The sequence below is a fragment of the Delphinus delphis genome, chromosome 3, assembly GCF_949987515.2.
Source record: "Delphinus delphis chromosome 3, mDelDel1.2, whole genome shotgun sequence".
Taxonomy (NCBI): domain Eukaryota; kingdom Metazoa; phylum Chordata; class Mammalia; order Artiodactyla; family Delphinidae; genus Delphinus; species Delphinus delphis.
This window is the reverse complement of record NC_082685.1, coordinates 164,989,220-164,995,271: the sequence shown is the minus strand read 5'-3', so window position 1 is coordinate 164,995,271 and position 6,052 is coordinate 164,989,220. Positions and strand designations below refer to the sequence as shown.

The window sequence follows — 6,052 nt, the reverse complement described above, 5'->3', positions numbered from 1 at the left end:
ACATTTAATTCAATAAGTTATGTAACTTTATATGTATGTTTGGGGGGGTCGATTTTACAGGTACTTTACAGACTATACCAAAGCATTATTAAAATATGTATTTTAGTGATAATGAATTACAAATACATTAATAATAAAAATAAGGAATGGGAGAAACCAAATAATAATTTAGGGTGCATCCTTAGTTTTAAAGCAAAATGGAACTAAACTGGTCATGACTTTGCCTTGTGACCTGGAGAAAGTTCCTGAACTTTTCTGAGGTATAGTTTCTTCATCAGGAGCTTAAACAAACCTGATGTCACATAGGTCCTTGTAAACAGTAAAGGAAAAAGAAAGTGACGTAAGTGAAATACTCACCCAGGGCCCAGCACAGAAGTAGGCGCTCTACAACAAAAATTATTTAAAAGAATCCACAGGTGTTTCCTTTTTCCAAATGCAATTTCTGGGATTTTTCCTTAGAACTACTCACCGAAGAAATTCTGGCATTAAGCTGCTACACATCACAGTCAAAACTGGAGGTGATCATTTCAAAACAAAACTGTTTAGTTCTCTTCCTTTAAAAATGAAATCATAGCTTTCCCTAAACTGCGTTAGGTAAGCCATGCAGTTAATGTAAAAGAATGAGAAATCCAACCAAACGCGTGGTGGAAATGATGAATTCTGGGGCGCTGATTCATGTGATTTGAAAAACGCCATCCATTTCCTGATTCACCTCAGTTTCTGGGTGGAACTATGAAGGATCTCTTATGTCTCTGAAGTAAGTAATTGATTTTGTCTTGTCTTTTCTTCCCTCCCTTGTGCTTGAATTCCAGCCACATGGTTAAACTGCCAACTTAGAGGAGAGAAGCTGGGAGGGGGCTGCAGAGAACATCACCCAGAAGAGATCATGATGCTGCTGTGGGTCACAAGTGACCTTAAAGGGAAACCTTGCTGTTGGTGATCCTTACAATGCGATGAGATTATATTAATATCATGAAAAACTTCAGCCCAGAAGTTGTGACTCCAGACATTTACATCGTAACTGGATTTTCCTACCAATGAGACGGGAACACGTTACAATCACCATCAACATATGTTCTCTTTTCACCCCTGTTTTCCTTCTTTTAGATCCATGGCATTTAAGAACTGGAACAACTGCTGGATCATCTGATCAACCCCATCAGTTTTTTTTCTTAAAATGGCCAAACATTGATAAAAAGATATCTGTTTGAGCATCACTAAAATTGCACAATGCTGCTTTTTGTTCACCAATTTTAAGTATTTGGAAGACCCATGAATAAGGTTGCAGGTGACATTGGGATGCTCCCCAGAATTTTTACAAATGAAGAATCACCGAGAAAGGAGAGTTCAGGGAGTCATCAGCTCCTACTCACATCCCTTGAACTTCCCCAGAAACTCTTTAGGTTTTTTTTAACCCAAGAAACGCTCACTCCCCTTTTAGTGTAGCAGCCCACTCCCCTGGCAGAGGTAAGCAGACCAGTTTTATTCCAAAAAAGCAGCCCAGGAACTAGGATAGAATGGAAAAAATAGTTATGACACATCTGAGCATGGGCATGGGACAAAGTGCAATTTCCTGGACCTTGAATGGAAGGACCAGGTCAACCACGTGGGCACCAGCGCTCTGCCAGTCTGTGCACTGGACATTCCATCGTGTCCCCTTCTCTGAAGTCTCAGTTTCCACCCAAGTCCATCCAGGGCCTGCTTCAAGCTTCCCACGTCTGGCCAGGTGAACATGCTTTGCCACTGCTGGTTGTTCCGTGCAGATTAGCACAGAGTAACCTGGCCCTCGCCCCATCCAGGTGAGCTCTGCTCACCAGTGAGCTCTCTTGACCTCACTTCACAGGTGAAAACCACCTTCCCAGACGTCACAGCCACGTTCAAGGGAACAGCCTGCTTAAAATCTATCTACTGCGGACCTCAGCAAGAACTCAAGGATACAACGATCAGGGCATATATTCAACAAGAAATGCTCACTTATTTTTTACTTAGAAAAGCTTAGTAATTAATCTCACTTCCAGTAAGGGTCTATTAATAAAAGATGTTTTTTACCTCAGCTATGTATCCAGAAGACCAAAGTATTCTAGAAATCTGAAGTATTTTTCCTGGTGTTTATGGTTAAATGTCTAGATATATTTTTCTAGCAACCCACTTTCCTTAAAATAAAATCGGTATGCTCAAAATACCTCAAGTCGCCTTTTTATAAGTATTGTATGGGCGGGGGGTGGGGGGGAAATGCTAAGTTTAAAAGATTGCGGGAATACCTACAGGAAATGCAAATGGTTTGCAGCCTGGAGATAAAACACTCCTGAGTGTAATTTTCTGACACTGAGCCTTGTATATATCTTGAGTATCTATAAGCAAAGAAAGACTGTACTTTTAAATATATATATATGTTTGATACTTATTAATCAATGTCCTCTATATTCCTCTGTCTTTGGAAATAGAGCTTTGGTGGGGAAATAAGTACATTTGGGAATATATTTTTAAAAATAATGCTTATCCTACACAGATTTAGAAACACAAATTAGTCTGTCTTAGTTAATTCCATCATTTACCAGGGAGATCAACTCATAATGATCTTGAATTCAATGAAAAGAATATCTACTAAGTGAAATTACACCAGTAGGCAAAGTGTCTTCTGAAGCAAATCAGCAGGAAGATGAACTGTTAAGGATCCTGTCGCACCGTCTGTCAAATCTCATTTCAGACCCTTCTTTCCATTCCCGTTATCGTTGCCTTAATGCAGAATGTCAACTTCTCTCACCCAAAATACCAACCCCTCCTCTTACCTGTCTCCATGTCACCCCTAGTCTATATCACTACACCACAGTGATCATCTGCAAACAGCAACCCCTGTCCCCATCACCCTTAATAACATAGACCCCCTGATTATATTTAAACTGTAATCTTCCTGGCTTTGAAAATAATTTTTTTTCTTGCACCTAGGTTTGACTGTGGAATTTAGCCATGACGAATAAGATGTAAGTCCCTGGGATTCCAAGGAAGGCTTCATAAAGGGGGGCAACACCTATCTGGGTGTACTCTTTCTTGCCCTTCCCTCCCCCTTCCAGATTCCTGCCTGGAACTTGGTTGTGATAGTTGAAATTCCAGCCACCATCTTGGACTTGTAAGGTAACCTTAGGATATAAGCCATGAGCTAAGGATAGTAAAGCTGGGAAGAAAAAAAAAAAAAAAAAGGCCTGAATCCCTAGTGACTTTACGAAGCCTCCTTATCAGCCCGGGATTGCTACCTGCAGACTTCATAACATGAAAAAGAAATGACTTCCCCTTCTGTTTTATCCATCATTGTCTCTATTCTGGTTTTCGCAGAAGAATGGGATTTCTAACTGACAGAACATGTACGACTCTTCCAGATCCAGTATCCCTGCAGGTTCATCTCTCAGCATTACTACCCATGCAGCCCTCCTTCTCTCCATCCCTCCCTCCCACACTGCTTTTCTGCTTTCAGTATAGCTTGTTGCCTGGCATGTGCCCGGCACTTGGATGCAGGTTGAGTAGAAGGGAGAGCAGCATAGCCGATGCCCGCCCTGTCAAAATTACCTTGGGGAGGTGGGAATCAATGACTGATCTCACAAGTATGTCAGCATAAGCCCTGGGAAGTGCTATGAAAGGCAAGTTTAGGAGTGTCTGCTTTAGTCTGGGGAGTCAGAACAGGCACCATTGAGAAGGTGGCATTTGAGCTGACATTGGAAGGATGAGTAGTGACTAACAAGAAAATGGGGGAAGAGAGTAAGATTCCAGGAAAAAGCAGAAATATTTAACTTTAGAAGTTAACTCATACACAGTTGTTAAAATATCAAGGATAGTAATCGTAATTACAAAAGAACAACCAGAGATACAATCTTCTAAAACGGTAGAGAGGAAAAACGATGAAATAAAGACACCTTGCTCAATCCAGTAGAAGGCTAGAAAGGGAACGAAGACAACTGTAAAGAAAAAAGTTGTAGAAAGAAAAATTAGAAGAAATTAAGTAAATATATAAAATCTGGTTATATCAGAAAGCACAATGCACAAAGGGGAAAATACACCAGACAAACATCAGTCAGAATAAAGCTAGTTTACAAATGCTAATACCAGAAACACAGATATTTAGATTAAAATATTTTTCAGTAAAAATATTTATTATCTAAAAATGATTCAGTTCATTAGGAAATACAGATACGTATACAACTAACAAAAGAGTTTCAAAATATAAAAAGTAAAACTCTACAGTATTGTAAGGAAAATTCACAAATCCTCAATCATTGATGCAGCATATGTCTCTCACTAAGTGACGGATCCACGGGAAAAAAGAATTGTATGAATTTAGATATCCTGAGAAAAGCAATTAGCAAGGATATTCTAATGGTATATCAAATGCTCATGCAAGATTTAGAAAAATTAATCAAGTCCGGGGCTGCAAAGCAAGTCTCAATAAATTCTGAATAGTTAGTACCATGATTAGGTTACAAGTTAATAATTTAAAAAAGAATTTAGAAAACTTCACATTTGTCAGTTGTAAGCCATATTTCTAATAACACATGTGACAAAGAAGACATAATGGAAATGAGAAAAATTCATATGTTGCATAAAAATACAACATGTAAAACTTACGTGATATAGGTAAAGTCATATTTACAGAGAAATTTAGCCTTAAGTATTTATATTAGGAAGGAAGCAGTGAAATTTTTTTCTTCCAGCTTTATTGAGACCTAATTGACATGCAGCACTGTATATGTTTAAGGTGTACAGCATAATGATTTGACTTACGTCATAAAAAGATCGTCACAGTAAGTTTAGTGAACATCCATCGTCTCATATAGATACAAATTTAAAGAAATAGGAAAAAAATGTTTTTGGGGGGGGGATGAGAACTCTAAGAAAGACTGCAATTAACAAGCTAAATGTCTAACTCAAAAACCCAGAAAAAGAACAGAGCAAGGAAAATAATGTAGTTACTATCACATTTTAATGAAATAGGCTACAAAGATACAATACAGGGAGTGGACAATACCGAAGCTGTTTTTAAAAAATCATAAAAGATTAATAAAATAGACCTCTGAAAAGATATGTAACTCACTAGAAAAAAATCAGCTTTAGAAAACTAACTAAAGAAGAAATGAAAATCCAAAAACACTTATAACCATTAAAGAAACTGAATCAGTAAAAAGAACAGGGAAACAGGTCTGCATGGTTTTCTAGGAAGATTCTACCAAATATTCAAGACACAATTAATCCCTATTCTATGAAAGTTCTTCCAATGAATACTAAAACCATAGACCAAACTCCCCAAAATTCAAGGATGTTTTATCATTAGAACATATACCAATATAAAGCACCTCATCAACAGAATAAAAAAGAAAAATCGTATGATCATTTGAGAAACTACAAAATATGCTTTGATAAAATTCAACATATGTTTATCATTTTAAAAAACCTCTTAGCTATGAGACTAGTAGTAGAGACCTAAATGTAAGGCTGGACACTATAAAACTCTTAGAGGAAAACATAGGAAGAACACTCTTTGACATAAATCACAGCAACATCTTTTTTGATCCACCTCCTAGAGTAATGGAAATAAAAACAAAAATAAACAAATGCGACCTAATGAAACTTAAAAGCTTTTGCACAGCAAAGGAAACTACAAAGAAGACGAAAAGACAACCCTCAGAATGGGAGAAAATATTTACAAACGAAGTAACTGACAAAGGATTAATCTCCAAAATAAATAAACAGCTCATGCAGCTCAATATTAAAAAAACAAACAACCCAATCCAAAAATGGGCAGAAGACCTAAATAGACATCTCTCCAAAGGAGATATACAGATGACCAAGAGGCACATGAAAAACTGCTCAACACCACTAATTATTAGAGAAATGCAAATCAAAACTACAGTGGGGTATCACCTCACACCTGTTAGAATGGGCATCATCAGAAAATCTACAAACAACAAATGTTGGAGAGGGTGTGGAGAAAAGGGAACCCTCTGGCACTGTTGGTGGGAATGTAAATTGATACAGCCACTATGGAGAACAGTATGGAGGTTCCTTA

General features: G+C 37.7%; 1 non-coding gene across 1 annotated transcript; it reads left to right on the top strand.

Moving 5' to 3' along the window:
• The first annotated feature begins 643 nt into the window (after window positions 1-643).
• On the top strand, window positions 644-713 carry LOC132423785 (small nucleolar RNA SNORD123). Its single transcript, XR_009519094.1, has one exon. It is a non-coding gene; the product is annotated as a small nucleolar RNA SNORD123 (small nucleolar RNA).
• Window positions 714-6,052: the final 5,339 nt, after the last annotated feature.